Here is a 21,784-nt window from a genome sequence, read left to right on the forward strand (position 1 = left end):
TCTCTGATCAGTCCATGACCTCAGAATTGTACTATCTCATGGTTAGGAGGGAAAATAAAAGACACATAGCATTGTGTATCCACCAAGCACCCACTGCCCAATGTGGAGTCTGGAATGTGTCAGCATCTTGGTTGACAACGCTCTGGGTAATAAGTTGTCAATACCTTAAGTGACATCCATGACTGTGGGAGATAGTCTGGGTGTGGTCTTAAAGTACGAAGTACAGTGGGATTTTAGGACAACACCAGTTGGTCCAGATCTACATCCCAGGAAAGGAGCCATCATTTACTAAGCTTCAGCGCTGAGAATGGGAAAATGTAATGAATTCTTCTGAACTTCTTTTCACAAGAATTCCTATTAAGCAAGATCTTTCCATCTATTGATGGTTATTTATAACTGGCTTGCGATGATTTATGATCCAACAGCAGCAATATGCCTTTTAAAGGGAAATAATAAGAGTTAAAAAAAAAAAGTTTCTTTGAGGAGGAAGTTCACTGTGTCTCTTATCATTTCAACTATGTAGTCATATAAATGTTTGTTCTTAGGGACTTTCCAGAACATGGCCTTAGCTTCTGGTCTCCTTTTCCACTCCCAGGTATACTACTTGGCTGAGCTGTGCTAAGGATCTATAAGACAGTGGATGTGAACACAAGCAAACAGAATGTGGGAGGGGTTTGGGGAAGTCACTGCCCAGAGAATAAGACCTGGATTCTAATCTCAGCTCTGCTGTTAAGTAGCTGTGAGGCTTGAGGCTAACCATGCAGTCATTATGAGCATGGGTTTTTCCAATTAATAAAAAGAGGGACCGGGTTTAGATAATCAGCTTCTATACCAATGATACAAGTATTTGGGACCTGTCTCCATTTCAACAGCTATTGCTTCTAGGGGCGGAGAGGGGGTTGGGGGGAAGGAGTGGTGAGATCCCCATGGTGGAGCCAGTGTAGCATTGCCCACTGGATGGGAACTTGAGAAGCCCTGGAATCCCACTCAAGGCAAAGGTTCTCAGCACAAAGACCACCTCTGCATTTGTCTAGAGGAAAGATGTCAGCCCTTCCCTCAGAGTTTTGGTAAGGCCTGTTTTTCCAAACAGGGGGCACATGTGGGCAGTCTGTTCCTGTACCGTTTCTGCCCTTCAAGTACTTGGCATATATTAAAGCCTTCTCCTTATCTCTCAGGACAGTATGATACTCAAACTCATGTGCACAGTAAAGCAAGAACATTAACCCAAGATTTTTTCTTAACTGCTTCTTCTCCTATTAAAAAATAATAGGGGTGCTGGACGGCTCAGTTGGTTAAGCATCCAACTTCAGCTCAGGTCATGATCTCACAGCTTATGAGTTTGAGCCCCACGTCAGGCTTTGTGCTGACAGCTCTAAACCTGGAGCATGCTTCAGATTCTGTGTCTCCTTCTCTCTCTGTCCCTCCCTCACTTGTGCTCTGTCTCTCTCAGTCTTTCAAAAATAAATAAATGTAAAAAATTAAAAAAAAATAAAAACAATGATCTGGGGGCACCTGGGTGGTTCAGTCGGTTGAGCATCTGACTCTTGATTTCAGGTTAGGTCAGGATCTCATAGTTCATGGGATCGAGCCCCACATCGAGCTCTGCACTGGCAGTGTGGGGTCTGCTTGGGAGTCTCTCTCCCTCTTTCTCTGCCCCTCCATGGTTAGCACTCTCTGTCTCTCAAAATAAATAAACATTAAAAAAAAAATAATCTGGTTTTCCTTATCACATAACACATTTGTTAAAATACAGATAAAAAAGCATGTCAGAATGGCTAAAATTAACTCATTGTCATTTGTCAAATGACAAATGTTGGCAACGATGTGGAGAAAGAGGATCTCTTTTGCACTGCTGGTGGGAATGCAAACTGGTGCAGCTACTCTGGAAAAGAGTATGGAAATTCCTCAAAAAATTAAAAATAGAACTACCCTATGACCCAGCATTTGGACTACTAGGTATTTATCTAAAGGATACAAAAATGCTGATTCACAGGGGCACATGCACCACAATGTGTATGGCAGCACTATCAACAATAGTCAAATTATGGTAAAAAGCCCAAATACCCATTGACTGAAGAATGGATAAAGAAGATGTGGTATGTGTATACACACACACACACACACACACACACACACACACACACACACTGGAATACTACTTGGTGATGAAAAAGAATAAAATCTTGCCATTTGCAACAGCATGAATGGAACTAGAGTGTATCACGCTAAAAGAAATCAGTCAGTCAGAGAAAGAAAAGTACCATAACTTCACTCATATGTGTAACTTAAGAAACACAACAGATGAACACGGGGAAGGGAAGGAAAAATAAGATAAAAACAGGGGGGCAAACCATAGAGACTCTGAAATATAGAGAACAAACCGAGGGTTGCTGGTGGCGTGTTGGGGGGTGATGAGCTAAATGGGTGATGGGCATTAAGGGGGGCACCTGTTTGGGATGAGCACTGGGTGTTACATGTAAGTGGTGAATCACTGTATTCTACTCCTGAAACCATTATTATACTTTATGTTAACTAACTTGGATTTAAATAAAAATTTTAAATTATTAGTTAAATAATTACAGGTGGGGAAAATTGTTTAATTCACTAACCCACCATTCAGAGAGAATCAGATTTTGTGTATATTATTTCAGAATCGTGTGTGTGTGTGTGTGTGTGCAAAACATACACATACACTTTTTAAATGGGAGAGTTTATCAATTGAACATCATGTAAACTGGATATCCACATGCAAAACACTGAATTTACACCCTTACCTCACATTATACATAAAGATTTGCAGAGACTGAAATCACAGGTGCATGAAACACTTCCTCACTTTCTACTGGCCTAACCATCCTACTCAAACCACTTCTCAATAAAGCCTCCCCTGACTCCTGCCATATTCTGAAGTCTAAATGACATTTCTCTCCTTTATGGCTTCATTATATCCTGTACATACTTCACGTATAGCAATTACCCCACAGATTTAAATTTAAAATGGGAATATTTCCTGACAGTTGGTCCAGAATTTCTGTACTCAGGCATTTTTTTTCACATAGAATAAAAAGTCATAGCTTTGTAAGGGACTGTATTTTCTTTGTTCCTTTTCCCATCTAGTCACCACAACAGAATTTTTCACTCACTCCGGTGACACTATTCTGCCTCTTCATGATCCTGCAACAAATACTCATTTCACCACAATATCGTAAAGGCCACACCAGTGACCCTTTCCTTTAGCTTTACACGGAATAATACTATTTCTTCAGCAATTAGTTCTAACTGACATCACAGTTACCACTGCTTTTATTCTCTGGGCTTGATAGAGCACCAGCTGGGGTCCAACCAAAGTAACAACAGTGGCTTCCAGCCAAGTGTGCGACTAAGATTTTCGTCAAGAATAGATTCCCCATGGAGTATAATGACAAAAGTACACAAATGTGTACTAACACTCTGGCTGTGGCAGAGGGAATATCTTCTGGTCTTCAAAGTAGTTCAAAGGCTCACATGGAGCAAAGTGAGTGCTCTGTTGTGCTATCTGGGTCAAGCGATTGCCCCAAGACACTAGCATGCTGTCCTTGCAGAAGTGGCTGGGCCATCACCATCGAGGCCTTTGAAACCTGAGAGCAGACAACCTCAGATCCCTCTCCTGCCCGCTCTTCTGGGACTTCTTGGTCGCGTACAACCAGAGAAGCAGCTGGTTGTCACTCAGTCTCTAGGACAGTCTTCCACTACTCATCACACATGCTCACCAGACCTGCCTTATAGCAGAAGCCTCCGTGGTGCTTCACTGAAACAGACATGAAAACAACAATGCCTCATCTCATCTGGACTAGGAAAAAGCCACCTGTCTGCCTCTTTCCCCAGGGGATATAAAAAATATCCCCTGCCAGGAATATAAAAAATGTATATATGATCTTTTGACTCATCTAATTAAAAACTGAGATTAGAGCACTCCTGGAAGCAGCCTGAAATCGAAACTCCCTTGCAAGGCATTCAAGGGCTTTCCCAACCTGGCATCAATCTATCTCTCCAGCAGTAGCCTCAGTTTCTCCCCACAGAATGTAAACTGGCACAGCCAGCAGTATGGAAGTTCCTCACAAAATTAAAAATAGAACTAGAACTAGAACCATCTAGAAATTCCACTTGTGGATATTTATACAAAGAAAACAAAACTACCATTTCTAGGAGATACATGCACTCCTATGTTTTTGTAGCATTATTTACAATAGCCAAGATATGGAAGCAGCCCAAGCACCAGTCCATCCATAGGCAAGTGGAAAAAGAAGATTGGCGTGTGTGCGTGTATACGTGTGTGTGTGTGCGTGTGTGTGTGTGTGCGCGAAGAAACATTATGCAGCATGGATGTACCCAGAGGGTATTATGCCAAGTGGAATAACTCAGAGACAGAGAAAGATAGATACTGTATTATTTCACTTATATGTGAAATACCCCAACAAATAGAAACAGACTCAGACACAGGAATCAAACTGTCGGTTGCCAGAGGGAGAAAGGGGTTGGGGTGGGGGGCAGTGAAATGGTTGAAGGAGATTAAGAGGTACACACTTTCAGTTATAAAATAAGCAACTATAGGGAAGATAGTCAATAATATTGTAACAACTTTGGTGACAGGTGGTAACTAGACTTATTGTACAAATTATTTTGTAACATAAAAATATTGAATCACTATGATACATGCCTGAAACTAATAGGATATTGTATGTTCATATATTTCAGTCACACACACACAAAATAGTTTCTCCCCTTGCACTGTCTGTTCTGGCGTCCCCAGACAGCTTACAGTTTCCTTGAGATGTCGCATATTTTCATTTACCTAAAAACGATCCCCACCTCACTTTGTATACCTGAAAAGCTCCCAATGATTCTTTGAGAAACAGCTCAAATGTTACTCATTCCTCTGATGTTTTCTCCAACTATCCAAGGTCAAATAAACCAGCCTTTCCTCTGTGCCCCTGTATGTTGCCCTTATTCTGATTTTCCCAAGTCAACAAGTGGCAGAGCCAAGACACAAATCAGGTCTTCTGACTCTAAATATTGGAGCACCTGGGTGGCTCAGTCAGTCAAGCATCTGACTTCGGCACAGGCTGTCATCTCATGGCTCAGGAGTTCAAGCCCTGAATCTGGCTCTTGCTGACAGCTCAGAGCCTGAAGCCTGGATTCTGTGTCTACCTCTCTCACTGCTCCTCCCCAACTCATGCTCTGTCTTTGTCTGCTTCTCCCTCTTAAAAGTAAACATTAAAGAAAAATTCAAATCTTAAGGTCTTTTTGCTATGCTACACCACCAGTGGAATCATGCTTTAACTGAGTGTTTAGTGGCTAGTCAGTGGCGAGTACTCAGTAAGTGTGTATTCACTGAATGAATGACAATCTATAGCTACCTTCTACTATGTCCTCACACTTCATTCTCCAAAGTAGAATTTACCAAGGAAGCTTGGCTTCTTAGAGGCATCCAACCCATGGGGTACTATGTGTCATGTAATCGTGCCCCAATTTAGAAATACCAAAAGTATGTACCATATAGTTATGCTGGTCCTCCAATGAAGGTCATGATGCCTGTTTGGCCAGGGACAAAGGAAAGAAGAAAAAGAGAGTAGTGTGTAATGTCCAGAGAGAAGCCAAAGAAACATTTTCCTTTCAACTCCCTCTGACCATTTGAGCCCTGCAGGGGCCAGTGGCCAAGTCTGAGCTAAAAGCACCACGTGTTTGGGAAACAGAAGCCAGGGTGTCATGGCAATATCACTACATGGACAGAAAGGACAAGCTGGCCCTATGGAGAGATGCCGAGCCCAAGCTTTGGGCTGTGAATCTACTCTCTGTCAAAGAAAAAAAAGTAGAAGACAGAAAGGAAAAATAAACTTCTTAACTTTGACGTTTTACAAAAAGACTCTTCAAGAGGCAGCAAATAAAATCCTCCCAACTCACTGGATGCTGAATAGGTCATGGAGACACGCACCCTTCAAGGAATAATGAATAAGTAATTCAAAATGGGGTTTCCTACCCTCAGCTTACAGCCTGAAATAGTCCGTTCTGCCAGCAGCATTGTGTCTGCCAACCTACCTGCAAATAAAGGTGCCATTTAAAACCTCACATCCACCCAAGATGGCTGTTGTACAAAACCCACACTCACAGGCTCCCCTCAAAACCTGGTTTAGAAGAAGGAAAAAGCAAAGGAAAATACTCTTTCTGGTCTTCTGGACTTTAGGAATTCCACAAGCAAAGGCATTGTCAAGATCTACTTGACAGGATGTACAGAGTTAATAAAGTGAGTGCAGGCAGAAATTCCAAATTATTGAAAACAAATCTCACGGTTTCCAAAATTCAGTATAATTTGAATGTCGGGATAATCACAACCTGCTGGAAGTGTGATTATAGAGTCTTGGGCTGTTCTCACACCCATGCATTTGGAATGGCCACTCCTAAGGACTATGAAGTAGCAGGCTGGTTTGGTGAAGGCCATATCATGGCACCATGATGGAAGATGCCAGCCAACAAGAACAAAGAAAAATGTAGTCCAAGGAAAAAAGGTGAGAACTGGCTTTCATAGAATCTATTGTTGCTTTGATCATAAAGTGTCTAGGACAGTACTAAGTGTCTTTAGGTGCCACACAACACCATGTACATTGTAAATATTTTCCAAGTTTGCTGTTGAGTTTGTTTCCTTTTTGTTGCTTAAGAAAAAAAGACTGCTGGTGCTTTGTTCCTTTCCACCAAAAGCCACTCTACAAATCAAAGATGTACTAACAGCTCTCTTGCTCTTCTTCATGTAACAAGAGAAAATGGCATAAAGAGAAGGAGAGGTTGATGGACCCTCAATGTGTAAAGGAAAATTGTATCCTCTGCTCTAATATCCTCACATCCCCAGGGAGGACTTCAAATGTGTTCTCTCCTCAGTTTCTTGGATTGCTGTGAATTAACAGAGCATGGGAAGGAAGAGCAAGTAGTTATTGAGCACTCTTACTGTAAGGTAGTCATGGTACTTGATGTCAGAAATGCAAAGGTGGATAGAAGATGCTCCCTACTCTCAAGGAGGTCTTTACATGAGTAACATCCAAGTGACCATGATTGCCCTCATTCTGGCCCCATAGGATCCTTGCCTTTCACTCATTTCTCTCTAATCTTACATAACTAGATCTGTTCCTTCCATGTTAATGTTTCTTGGATCCATAAATCTAACCCTGATGTCTAACCTCTCTTAGCTTGTATAAACTCAAGCACTGTATATGGTTTTCCAATCATTCCTTCAAACAAGAACTGATCCAGGCACCCTTCTTTCCCAAGCTGCCCACCCATCATAACTGGCTCACTTTCTTACTCCTTCCATTCCCTTCAATACGAGCCCCATTCTTTGTTTTTCAGACCTCCTTCCTATTTCTTCTTTAGTCCTTTATTTCTATCCTAGTATTAGGTCATACTACTTGTCCTTTAGAATGGGTTTTAGTCTTGTCCCAATTTCATTACATTGGTTTATGCCTCATTAGCTAACAAAGTGACTGACCTCTCAGCTCCTCAAACATCCTGTATAAGCTAGCAAATTTTTTAACTCATTGATCATTTTCCTATTCATAAAATTCAGTGGCTTTCTTTGGCCTGTCTTATCAAATATACACTCTTTTAGGGGTGCCTGGGTGGCTCAGTCAGTTAAGTGTTTGACTTCCACTCAGGTCATGATCTCAGTTTATGAGCCAAGCCCCACATAGGGTTATGTGCTGACAGCTCAGAGCCTGGAGCCTGCTTCAGATTCTGTGTCTCCCTCTCTCTCTCTGTCCCTCCCCCACTTGCACCCTGTCTCTCAGTCTCTGTCTCTGTCTCTGTCTCTCTCTCTCTCTCTCTCAAAAATAAACATTAAAAATATTTAAACATACGTTCTTTTATATCTATATCCTGATCTTTTCTTAGTTAAATGATGTTATTTCCTAAGACCCTCCTTACCCTTGACCTCTATTCTCATCAGGCTGGTTTTCATCTTGATGCCATTATGGAACCTCTTCTCCATCTCACCATCTCACCAAATCACCACCATTGCCCATGTCATGAGTCACTTAATCAAGGATCAACAAGTGCCCACTACGTAATACACCCCATGCTGGACCATAGACACAGCAGAACTTAACAGTCACATGTCTTAACGTTCACAGACCTTAACATCTACCATTGTAATAGTTAGCCAACCTCCTGAGAAAATGCTTGGCATTTTTTTCATACTTTATCCCATTAAGAAAAAGAAACTTTGTAGAGAAAGTAACTTTTAAGGATTAAAAAAACAATTGAAGTATTATAAATTTAATGTATATTTTTTTAATGAAGTACAGCTTTATTTTTTTAATATAATTTCTTGTCAAATTGGCTAACATACCAATACAGTGTGTAAAATGTGCTCTTGGTTTTGGGGGTAGATAAGTTAAGGTATGTTCTGTATATAATCTGATTGGGAACGGATTTCAAAAAATAGGTAATATACAAGAAACAATAGAATATAAAACTTGTTTATAGTCTCATCACCCCCCATGACATCTGATTAAACAAATAGGTTTTAAAGATTTTTCCATTACAGAATTCTCATTTTTTAAATATCCATGGTATTCGTACTAGGATGTCAGTACTTACTTATGCTTTTTTCATTTTACACGTGATAGGTTTTGCCCTCTGGACACTAATAGTCTTAACAAGAACACACAATTTTTCCTCGCATTTCTTTTGTAACCTTCCTAATAAACAGGGAGCGCACTTCACAAGTACACCAGAGGGCATGAAACAGCATCCAGACTCAATTATATTTAAAAACAAGTCTGTAGCATTAAAAACCTCATCCTCAATAATCTGAAAATTCACAACAGCAAGCTTTAATCTCAACATCCACCAACATTTTCAAAGAGAAGAAAATCTGACTCTTAAGTCTGGCCTCCTTTTCAAGGCTTTCCTTCTCAGAGTCATGAGAACAGGCAAAAGGAGAAGAGCAGAAAAGCAACAGGTAGTTAATAGGTGAGCTAGATTATATAGCGTCATTTCTTTTTATCTGTAACCAACTTTTTTATCATTTGGACCTCTCCAATGAACTTGTCACCAGACATCATGTGGGCTTTTGGAGCCAAGATCTCCAGAAATTTTTTGTCATGACTCTTAGTTTCTAACAACTATTTTTAGTGAAATAACATTGCCTTTGCTTCTGTGACATTTCCCAGAATAGCAGTAAATCTGAGATCAGACAGAAGGGAATTTTATTTTGATTTAAACCTTTGCTCAATGAAAGCCAACAGATGGCCCTATTATGTGCATGCAAGTCCCAAGAAAAAAGCTGGGTGATTCAGAAGGAGTTAGGTCACACTGTATTCTTCCTTGGGATAGCACCTCACCAGGACTGAAAAATGGAAACTAAAAGAGATAAACAGGCTTGATTCTTTATCTCTAACTTGGTCTCAAAGAAATGGAAAGCTACTGATCCACTCTAAATGAAACCAAAGATCGCAAAAATCCAGACTCACCTTGACTATAGTCTATGTTTTTTGGATCCTTTCTACCAAGGATCCAATGACCCTACCCAGTACATTCTGGAAGGGCTGTTTAACTCCCAAGCTAAAGCTAGAAGGGAGTGAAAACCCAGGCAACTACAACTATATAAAATCTTGATGTTATTCAAAATTTTCTCACATTTGTTCATCATTTGCTACTATTTACTCATTTATGTACCTCTAGTTCCACAATTCCAAGGAGTCTTTATCTACAGGCAAGTACAAGGCATGGTGCAAACTCAATGATCTTCAGAGATCCAAAATTACAGGGACGCCTGGCTGGCTCAGTCAGTTAAGCATCCGGCTTCAGCTCAGGCCATGATCTCATGGTTTATGGGTTCGAGGCCCACATCAGGCTCTGTGCTGACAGCTATCTCAGAGCCTGGAGCTTGTCTTCAGATTCTGTGTCTCCCTCTCTCTCTGCCCCTCCCCTGTTCCTGCTGTCTCTCTCTGTCTCTCAAAAATAAATAAAAAAACATTTTTAAAAAATATTTTTAAAAGATCCAAAATTAGTCATGAGATTTTTCAAGGAATGTTATCTACAACACAGAAATATACTTCCAATATCATGATAATCAAATAATAAAGTTATTGCATTCTGCCCTTCCCCAACAACATCTGGGGCATTATTTTCAAATGCATCCATGGGTTGCCTGTATTGGTAGATCTCTCTGATAACCTAGTTCAGAACTCTGAGCTGAGCCTATGATGGATCTTTCAGAAATATGAATTGAGAAACTGAAACACTGCATCAGTGGGCTCTGGGGAAAGAGTGGATGGTGAGCTGACTTGGGGCCAAAGGGCCATTAGAGATCATAGACAAGTTGAAGCCATGGGAAACCTGATATAAAGAGAAAAGCAACATCACAAATGAAAGACCCCAGGGCCTCCACTCCATGAAGCTGGCTGTTACTCACTGCTTACTCTTGGATTTGCATAACGACATTCTATGTCCCTATAACCTGTCCTATAAATCCTCCTTTCCATAGATTAAAATGAGTATATCTGTTTCTTACAACTGAAGAGCTCAAGGCCAAAATCATTGGTGCTGCTGTAGACGAGACTTGTATACCCTTTGTAATAGTGGAGATCAGTTTCCCAACCATGTTTGGGATACTAAACAGGTTTAGTATGATTAAAAAAAAAAAACTATTTTAAAAATACTTGGCATGGTAAAAATAGATTATCAGGCACCTTCCTGGAGGATTCTGACTCCAAAGTTCTGACTCAGACCCAAGAATATGTAGATGGTTCTCATGATCAGGCAAGTTTGGGTCACACTGGATAAGGTGAATTCTGAGATTCTTTTCATCACAAGGTCAACAAATATGAACTAACCACTCCTACACAGACAGCAGTTTAAGTGAACAGATGTGGAATCAAAGAGATATTTCTTTTCCTTATGGAAAAAAATCCTTTTCTGGAAGACAAGGAGACTAGGCCAATCAATAGAGGAAGCTTTAGAGACCGAGGAAGAAAGCCAAAATATGTGTGTATGTACATTTGTGTGTGCGTGTGCTTTGATCTAATTTTAGAGATTAGAACAAATTCTCTGAAGAAACATTTGAACTATGTCTGCATCATATAATTAAATCCATATAACTTGGTAAATATATGGTTTCTACCTCCCCAACACATTGAGCTGAACATTTCATAGCTACGTGTTGCAGGGAGTAGCAAAACTTATTTGAATTATACCAAGAGGAAAACAATCCAAACATGGTCAAGAAAAAGATTTGAAAGTTAAGATTATAAAAGAGCAGTACAGACCTCAATTAATTAATTAATTTCAATTCTACAAAGTTTCTATAAAAGTATTAAATCAAAATTCCTGACATAGCATGATCCAAATCCTTAAGAAATGCCCTGTGGGGTTTTGGAGGAACAGACATAAGCGTCAGATTGATTTGGGGCTTTGCTATGCCCAGTTTCTAGTTCCTTTTTTTTTTTTAATGTTTATTTTTGAGAGAGAGAGCGCGCACATGCAAGCTGGGGAGGGGCAGAGAGAGAGAGAGACACAGAATCCAAAGCAGGCTCCAGGCTCTGAGCTGTCAGCACAGAGCTCAACATGGGGCTCGAACTCACAAACTATAAGATCATGACCTGAAGTCAGAAGTTTAACCAATTGAGCTACTCAGGTGCCCCTCTGTTTCTGGTTCTTCCAAGCAGGAGGTCAGGTTCCTTTCAGCAGAGAAAGAGCTCTCTAAGAACGAGTCATGGGACTGTTTGTAACTGCTATTAGAACTAGAAAGGAGTTGCAAACAACTCCATGACTCTTTCTTAGCCATTTCTCTTCTGAAAGTAATCTAACCTCCTGCTTAGAACACAGGCCTGCACTCCGCCCCCATCCCCATTCCGCCGTGTCCCTGAAGCCCTGAGACAGGCAATGTTCACAACACAGTTAGCTTTATACTTGAGTCAGACGGCTACAGGTTGTGTGACCTTAGTGGGCAAGGTCTGTTTTTATCTGTCATTTTTCCAATCTGCAAAATGAGACAAAAACCAGATACCTTTTAAAAAGGTAATATATGGACAGCACTTACACAGTAATCAAACTTTGATAAATGTAGCAATCTGCATATTTAGCAGATTGTGCCTGAAGGGTCCATGGTGATCAATCAACCCAACGTTCTCTCCGTGCAGATGAAGAAACTGAAGGGGATGTCGTGACAATAATTTGCCAACTACAGATTGACTGAATTGGGGCCAGACAAGACAATCCAGTTAGTGCTCTAAGAAAACCACTCGATTGCATTTGTTTGATAATACTGTAAGTCCAACAGGAATTGAATCAAAGTGACAGCCCTTAACATATTCTCTGGAATGCATTGCAGCTTGTCAGATTTTTGCAGAATATTTTTAAGGGTATTCTCAGTTTTCCACATTAGGGACAGCCAACTGCAGGTAGGTCCTCTTTGAAAACCTTTTCTTTTTGTCAGTGAAATATGCTTAAAAAAAAGAAGATGACGACGACCACCCAATGACAAGGTAGAGAATGACAGGCTGTGGGAGTGTCAGCCACTCAACTAGAAGTGGTTGGAGCACAGCTCACTGGAAAAGGGTCATGGGGCTGAGTTCTGCATTGTACAACGACAGCAACTGTACAAACACACGGGTAGATGAAAGAGCAAGTGCAAGGTCAGAACAGGTCAGAGCAAGTTCTGAGGTCAGAAGGGCACGCAGTATTTCAAGAACTGTGAAGCATACCAATATGGTCAAAACCAGCTGGAAATGGAGGAAGGGGTAGTCCAGTATTGCACTATGAAATGGGCTTCATACCATGTCTACACAAGTGTTTAATAGACAACTGAGATCATAAATATTCTTCTGAAAGTCAGAGCCCATGTTTATAAGTCATCAGATACAGCTCCCAACAGACAGTGGACCCTCAACAAATGGTGGTGGTTATTACATAAGCACAATCAGTATAAAGTTCTTAACACAGTGCTTGGCATAAAGTAAGCATTCAAAACCACCTGTAAAAAAAAACAAAGTATCATTAGAGATGATATATTTAATAGATACCTGTGCATTTGTTAAATGAATGAGCAAACATGCAACATGGTAACCACTAGGCTGAACAGTGGAAAATCTAAGCTGTGTTTACCTATTCCTAATGCTTAACTACTAGCAAAGTTAATTGTATATAGTGGCAAAGGGATTTTTTTTTCTGCAATGTAAGTTACTCTGTATTGCGGGACTGTGAGTATTAGGGTGAAGATATGGACAGGAAGCTGGGTGATTAAACTTTGTGCTCTTGGCTCTACAATGCTCGCTGGCTATGGCCAACATTTCTTTTTTGATGATGTAAAGTCACCCACAGTTTATACTTGAATTTAGAGACATCACCTGCAAAGCCCTACATTGAAGCCCATTCTTCCAAATGAACCTCCGATAAGCCTAAATAGAAACCCCAGCAAAGGGAACCAATGCTGGTTGAACACCCATATGTCACCATGTGCCCCCCATGATCTTGGTCTTCTCACCTGTTGCCCACAACTTTCAAAGGCAGGTATTACCATCATCACTGTTAAACATGAGAAAGCCACCACCCAAAGACACGCAATAATTCTCCTGGAATCACACAATCAGTAGGTGACAAGGCAGGAATTTGAGGCCAGGCCTCTTGTCTGCTCCATGTCAGTGCCCCCAAAAGCCAATCGTGGGCTGCAGCACCATCCAACAGGATCCTAACGCACCTGCCTCATGCTTGCACGCCGGCAAAATCCTCACCCAGGAGCCAGGCTGCCCGAGACCACACTGTGGGAGGGAAAAGCCTGCCCACCCCCCTGGTGCGATAAATAGACAAACCCAGCATATTTTCCAATTACAGATTACAAGGTAGAAATTATTTTCATCAAGTTAGCCCTGCACTATTTCAAGGCTTTCCCGGCCCCTCCAGAAAAAATAGATACTTCCAAATGTCTCCCCAAGGAGAAAAATCAACCTCTCACTCTTGTTTCTCCCAAAAGAAACTCAATTTCTTTTTGGAAAAAAAATCAATCTCTTTTATCAAAAGATTAGATTTAACCAATACCTTTTGCTTTTTCCAGGTATCCTTCTAGTTAGGCTCCCTCCCAAACAAAAGCAGGCAGCACGGCCTCCCCAAGCACCATCAGGGGACCCCAAAGACTAGCCCTCCTCCAAATGGGGTCTATGCTGCCCCATCCTGCAGGCCCTGCTCTACAACAGGTGAGCCAGGAAATCTCCTACCAGAGGGAAAAGACAAACCAATAGTTCTTACAATCTCACTGGAGGCCAGATTAATAGAGGACAGGAGAGGAGCGCCTGGGTGGCTCAGTCAGTTTAGAGTCTGATTTTAGCTCAGGTCACGATCCCATGGTTTGTGAGTTTTAGCCCTGTGTCGAGCTCCGTGCTGACAGCTCAGAGCCTGGTGCCTGCTTGCTTAAGATTCTATGTCTCCCTCTCTCTCTGCCCCTCCTCTACTCATGCTCTGTCCGTTTCTCTCAAAAACAAATAAACATTTAAAAAATGTTTAATAATTAAAAAGAAAGAGGACAGGAGATACAAGGACTTCAAAATCCTAGCATGGGGATCTTATACAAGAGTCCCTCCCAGAAGCTCAGAAGTCCGTTTAATTAGATGTAGTGGTCGCCTGAGGAGACCCAGAAGGCTTAGACCATTATGAGTGGTAAAAGCAAAGGAAGACACGATAAGCTGGTCAAGGCCGGGTGTGTCACCCTACAAGGTCTTCACTCAGGCTCATGAACAGAGTTGTAAATACTATTGCAACTTTTTTCCTGCAAGGTTTTTCAAGGGTCCTTGGTGTTATAGGAGGACAAATATGCCAATTTTATAAAGAAATTGAGACAAAGTGACAAGTTCACTTGAGAATTTTCTCAGAGAATTAGGAAAAGAACTTGTGTTGAACCAAGTCATTTGCTTTGGAGTCAGGAACTCATATTGGAATCTGAGGACTACTGCTTAAACCTTAGTTTACTCTGCTGTAAAATAGGATGACTGAGAATACCTACCTCATAAAAACACTGTTAGGATTAAGTAAGATGATTTGGTAAGAGGGTACAGCAGTCAGGGTCCCGTGAGGGGACAGAAACCAGACAATATAGTTATAAGAATAAAGAAGGTTATTTTGTTTTGTTAAAGTTTATTTATTTATAAATCAATAAAGGAGCAGAGAAGGGGCAGAGAGAGCGGGAGAGAGAATCCCAAGCTGCAAGCACAGAGTCCAGCTGTGGGTTCGGACTCACAAACCCTGAGATCATGACCCGAGCCAAAATCAAGAGTCAGACACTTATCCAACTGAGTGACCCAGGTGCCCCTAAAAAGTTTTAATACCAAGAATTAACTATGGGGGCTCCTGGGTGGCTCAGTCAGTTAAGCATTGGACTTTGGCTCAGGTCATGATCTCACAGTTCTGAATTCAAGCTCCACATGGGCCTCTGTGCTGACAGCTCAGAGCCTGAGGCCTGCTTCAGATTCTCTCCCTCCCTTCCCACCCCTCCCCCTCTCATGTTCTGTCACTCTCTCTCTCAAAAAATAAACAAACATTAAAAAAAATTGACTATAATCAAAATTGCACCAACATTCTTCTCAAAGCTAGAACAAACTATCCTAAAATTCGTATGGAACCACAAAAGACCCCGAATAGCCAAAGTTATATTGAAGAAGAAAACCAAAATGGGAGGCATCACAATCCCAGACTTTAGCCTCTACTACAAAGCTGTCATCATCAAGACAGTATGGTATTGGCACAAAAACAGACACATAGACCAGTGGAATAGAACAGAGAATCCAGAGCTGGGCCCACAAATGTACGGCCAATTAATTTTTGACAAAGCAGGAAAGAGTATCCGATGGAAAAAAGACTGCCTCTTTAGCAGGTGGTGCTGGGAGAACTGGACAGCAACATGCAGAAGAATGAAACTAGACCAATCTCTTACACCATACACAAAAATAAACTCAAAATGGCTGAAGGACCTGAATGTGAGACAGGAAACCATCAAAATCCTCTAGGAGAAAGTAGGAAACAACCTCCTTGACCTCAACCGCAGCAATTTCCTACTCAACACATCCCCAAAGACAAGGGAAATGAAAGCAAAACTGAACTATTGGGATCTCATCAAGATAAAAAGCTTCTGCACTGCAAAGGAAAGAATCAAGAAAACTATTAGGCAACCGACAGAAGGGGAAAAGATAGTTGCAAATGACATATCAGATAAAGGGCTAGTATCCAAAAGCTACAAGGAACTCACCAAATTCCATACCCAAAAAACAAATAACCCAGTGAACAAATGGGCAGAAGACATAAATAGACACTTCTCCAAAGAGGACATCCAGATGGCCTACAGGTATATGAAACGATGCTCAACATCACTCATCATCAGGGAAACACAAATCAAAACCACACTGAGATACCACCTCACACCAGTCAGAGTGGCTAAAATGAACAAATCAAGAGACTAGAGATGCTGGCGAGGGTGAGGAGAGACGGGCACCCTCCTGCACTGTTGGTGGGAATGTAAACTGGTGTAGCCGCTCTGGAAAACAGTGTGGAGGTTCCTCAAAAAACTATCCATAGAACTCCCTTATGACCCAGCAATAGCACTGCTAGGGATTTACCCAAGGGATACAGAAGTGCTGACGCATAGGGGTACACGTACCCCAATGTTCATAGCAGCACTGTCAACGATAGCCAAAACATGGAAAGAGCCTAAATGCCCATCAGCTGATGAATGAGTCAAGAGGATGTGGTAGTCTACGGCCATACCACCCTGAATGCGCTCAATCTCATCTGATCTCACAAGAAGATGTGGTGTATATATATACATACATACATACATACACACAATGGAGTACTACATGGCAATGAGAAAGAATGAAATCTGGCCATTTGTAGGAAAGTGGATGGACCTCAAGGGTGTCATGCTAAGTGAAATAAGTCAGGCAGAGAAGGACAGATACCATATGTTTGCACTCATAGGTCTAACAGGAGAACAGGAGAAATCTAATGGAGGACCAGGGGGAGGGGAAGAGGGAAAGAGAATTGGGGAGAGAGAGGGATGCAAAACTTGAGAGACTATTGAATACTGAAAAGGAACTGAGGGTTGAAGGCGGAGGGAGGAAAAGAGGTGGTGGTGATGGAGGAGGGCACTTGTGGGGAAGAGCACTGGGTGTTGTATGGAAACCAATTTGACAATAAATTGTTTAAAAAAATAAAAAATAAAAAGTATTCCTAAATTTAAAAAAAAAAGATTTCTGGAATGAGTTCCTAAAAAGAAAAAGAAGAAGGAGAAGAAGAAGAAAGAAAAGAAAATAGTTCACCACCTCCTCGGTTTGCTGGCTTTCCATATAAGGTCACCTTCTGTAAAAAAAAAAAAATGACTATATACAGGAGATTGATTACTAAACGAGAATGAAAGAGAACTCTGAAGAACACCCTAGGTCTGAATGAGAGAAACTACAGGATTTGAGATGCAGTTCTAATGTGGAGTAGAGAGATGTTCCTCTACACAAAAAGCAATTAATTATTTTTTCATTTCTTATTTAAAAAAATTTTTTTTTTATTTTAGAGAAAGCGCAGGAGGTGGAGGGCAAAGGAAGAGAGAGAAAGAATCCCAAACAAGCTCCAAGCACATCACAGAGCCAGAAATGGGGTTCAATTCCACAAACCTAGGATCATGACCTGAGCCAAAATCAGAAGTTGGATAGCCAACCGACTAAGCCACCCAGGTGCCCCAAAAAGCAATTATTCTTTTTTTTTAAATGTTTTATTTATTTTTGATACAGAGAGAGACAGAGCATGAAAGGGGGAGGGGCAGAGAGAGAAGGAGACACAGAATGAAAGCAGGCTCCAGTCTCTGAACTAGCTGTCAGCACAGAGCCTGACGCGGGGCTCGAACTCACGAATGTGAGATCTGACCTGAGCTGAAGCCGGAGGCTTAACCGACTGAGCCACCTAGGCGCCCCGAAAAGCAACTATTCTTAATTAATCCTACAATTCAAGTCAATTCTGACACTATCTACCTGGCGATGGCTTAAGAATCAAGGGCTCAGTCCCACAAGACTGACCCTCCCCCACTTCACACACCAGTCGCAAGCCCAATTTGAACTTCAGACCCACTAGCTACAAATAACCTATAAACCTGGTCAGAGGTTTCCACAACGCTCTCCTTGGAAATCCTAGAAAGCAAAGAAACAATTTACTTACTAGATCTCCAGTTTATTATAACTCAGGAACAGCCAGATTGAAGAGGTGTGTAGGGCAGGGTACGAGGAAAAGGGATGGAGCCGTCATGATGCCCACCACTCTCCTGCCTCTATGTGTGCACCTGAGCGGAGGCTCTGTGAACCCCGTCCTTTGGGGGGTTTGTGGAGGCTCTGTGACAGAGGCACAAGTGATTGAATCAATGGCCGCTGGCTATGGCTTTCACTTCCGGCCCCTCCCCCACCCCAGAAACAGAGTAGGACTGAAAGTCCCACACCTGCATTCAGTGCGGCTTCCCCTGGCAACCATCCCCCTTAAGTGCTTACCAAAAGTCGCCTCATTAACATAAACCCAGCTGTGGTGGAAAGGTGCTTGTTATGAACAGTAAGGCTCCCTTTTCACTTTTGCAGTTCTAAATAAAGCGTTTTCAGGAACTGAGGACAAGAGACTGAATATAACAAAAGATGCTTCATTGCTCTTATCACTCAGGAAATTCCAAGAGTTTGGGGAGCTGTGAGCCAGGAACCATGGGCGATGACAAAATATAAATGAGAAACATGTTTTGGTCATCTGAATAACCAAATATATATTTCTTATAAACCACAGTATTGCAGAATGCAAGGGAAGAACGACCTTGGAAGATACAATGCTTTCCCCGGGCTGGGATGATTCCGGCCGCACCCGGGAGGACGTGACTGCAGCCCATGGATGGCCGAGAGGCTGTTAGCCAGAGCTGGTCAGCAGGCAGCAAGGCAGCAAACCACAAGAAGAAAACCTCCCTCCCGGCAAAATGCTGCCAGCCGGGGAACTGCAAGCTGGAAGGTGAGCACCATGGGGTACAGGTGCTACTGGCCACTGCATACACTAGGAGCAAGCCAAGACCAGCACCCAGAGCCAGGGGGAAGGCCTCTGGGGTCCCTCCAGTGCTCTGTGACAGGTGGAAGTGAAGGAAGGTTCCAATATCACAAGCCAGCCCATGAAGAATGGATTTGGAATAGAGGGGCAATAAATTGAAACTGACACATGGGCCTAGTTTTCATGCCCCATCACTACATCCCTTCCCTATAGAGTCATTCGCCAGAGTGTGTGGGAAGTGCAGGTGGGGCAATGAGTGCAACAGTCCATGACTCCCCTAAACTCCAGGTGAATTGGGTTCACTCACTAACCTTGGAGACATGTGCAGATGGTTTGGAAAATGGCACCAGGTGCTCCTGGGAGGCTGGAACTTCGCGCCCTACATGCCAGGATCTGGGGCGCCCTGCTGAGCTCACACACACTCAGAGAAAAGATCTTCAGCAGTGTGAATCACCAGACCCAGAGCTATATAAAGCAACGCCGCATTTAATCACAGACCTAGAAAAGCGTTGGCGGAAAAGTCTCAGCTAAAATGAAATTCACTCTATGACTCCCACCTTCCCATCATTAGCCACTTTGCACCGTCATTCCTGGACACAGAGTAACAGGACATTGACTAGCCTCACAGCTAGACATAAAGGGAAATGTTCACCATGGTGCCAGGATCGTATCAGGGTTGATAACAACATCTTGGAACAGCTGCAAAGATTTCTTTTTAAAATAAGACAAATTATGATGACTTCAGCATCGTCCAGCTTGCAACCCCTCAACGAGCTTTTGTGCCCCCAGCTCCCATAGGGAGTGTGTGTGTGACCTGGCTTGGATAATGCTGAAAGGAGGATTGTGGAGGGAAGGCCTTTGGGGGTCTCATGTTTCCATTCCCAGCTTGTGCCAAGGACAGGCCTCAGGGAGCCAGAGCCCCGAGGCCCTGATTGGGAAGCAGAAGTAACCCACTACACTGGGATAAACAGCCAAAGGCCCAAATTAACTAGGAAACGATGCTATTCTGAAATAAAGCAATGGATCTTGTGTCCAGGAACTTTTCCACCAGGAAGAAACCAAGGGGCCTCCTATGTGGCTGGCAGGGAAAGACGAGCACGTTCCAGCTCAGTCTGTATAGCTGCACCCTGGGCTGGGCTACATTTCTTTCTGTCTTTTTTTTAAGAGAGAGACAGAGTGTGAGCAGGGGAGGAGCAGAGACAGAGAGAAACAGAATCTGAAGCAGGTTCCAGGCTCCAAGCTCTCAACACAGAGCCTGATGTGGGGGTCGAACTTGCAAACCATGAGATCATGATCTGAGCCAGGGTCGAACACTTAACCAACTGAGCCACCCAGGTGCTCCCCAACTACATTTCCAAAGTGCTTCCACTTTCGTCCAAATGCACATTTCCCACATATCCTGCCTGAAAGCTGTCCCTCACCACTTAGGGCATGCTTTCATTTCCCCCAGATGCTGCCACAGGGAGCTGCCCAGACCCCTGGTGCCAGGCTAACCTGGCAGAGCCTGTCTCAAAGCTTGGGTGGAGTTTCTTCAGAACAGCAAGGCCTTAGCGCAAGATGGGCTGGGTCCTCCAGAGCCTATGCCTTGTACGTAAAAATGAACAGATCTAATCCAAATGAGGGACCCAGGCCTCGGCGTAGTGACTGGACTTGTCCTGGCACATACAGTGAGTTGGCAGGAGGAAGCGGACCTGCCATGTCCCTCTTCCTCACCGAAGGCCTGGGCTTTCTCTCCACCTGACGATGTGGACACATAACAAAGCTTTCAGAGATTGGTGCCCAGATCTCCCTGTTTTCTGCATATCTGCTGAGTAAAACCAGTCATAAGAAATTACCTTAGTTGGATAGGGCACAGGACAGGTAGAGTTAGGGTCATTGCCAGGGATAGGGTAAGGGATTAAGAAGAGGGATTAAGAGCGGTTTAGGAGAGTAGTCCAATGCAGAGAACGAGGAACCTTCTTGCACTGTTGGTGGAAATGCAAACTGGTGCAGCCACTCTGGAGAACAGTATGGTGGGTCCTCAAAAAGTTAAAAATAGAACTACCCTATGATCCAACAATTGTACTACTAGGTATTTACCCAAAAGATATAAAAATACAGATTCTAAAGGATACATGTACCCTGATGTTTATAGCAACATGATCAACAATAGCCAAATTATGGAAAGAGCCCAAATGTACATCAACTGATGAATGAACAAAAAAGACACACACACAATGGAGTATTACTCAGCTATCAAAAAGAATGAAATCTTGCCATTTGCAATGATGTGGATGGAGCTAGAGTATATTTTGCTAAGTGAAACATGTCAGAGAAAGACAAATACCATATGATTTCACACATGTGGAATTTAAGAAACAAAACAGATGAACATACAGGAGTGGGAAAGAGAGAGAGAGAGAGAGGGAAACAAACCACAAGAAACTCTTAACTATAAAGAAGAAACTGAGGGTTGATGGAGGGAGGTAGGGATGGGCTAGGTGGGTGACAGGTACTAAGGAGGACACTTGTTATCATGAGCACAGGGTGTTGTATAGAAGTGATGAATCACTGAATTCTACTCCCAAAACCAGTATTACCCTGTGTGTTAACTTAACTAGAATTTAAGTTAAAAATCTGAAAAAAAGAAGAAAAAAACTGAGAGCAGTCCAGAAAATAGATTAATATCTTCTCCCAGTGCATCTCAATTTTCATATTTACCCAGCCTGTCCTCCTTGCA

General features: G+C 42.4%; 1 long non-coding RNA gene across 1 annotated transcript in view; it reads right to left on the bottom strand.

The window, feature by feature from the left end:
• Positions 1 to 18,350, bottom strand: part of LOC115302440 — a 178,505-nt gene extending 160,155 nt beyond the window's left edge. Inside the window, exon 1 of the long non-coding RNA XR_003913455.1 lies at positions 18,214 to 18,350. This is a non-coding gene — a long non-coding RNA (uncharacterized LOC115302440). The remainder of the gene's footprint in view (positions 1 to 18,213) is intronic.
• Between the last annotated feature and the right edge of the window lie 3,434 nt (positions 18,351 to 21,784).

The sequence above is a fragment of the Suricata suricatta genome, chromosome 9 (assembly GCF_006229205.1).
Source record: "Suricata suricatta isolate VVHF042 chromosome 9, meerkat_22Aug2017_6uvM2_HiC, whole genome shotgun sequence".
In the NCBI taxonomy this organism is placed as follows: Eukaryota; Metazoa; Chordata; class Mammalia; order Carnivora; family Herpestidae; genus Suricata; species Suricata suricatta.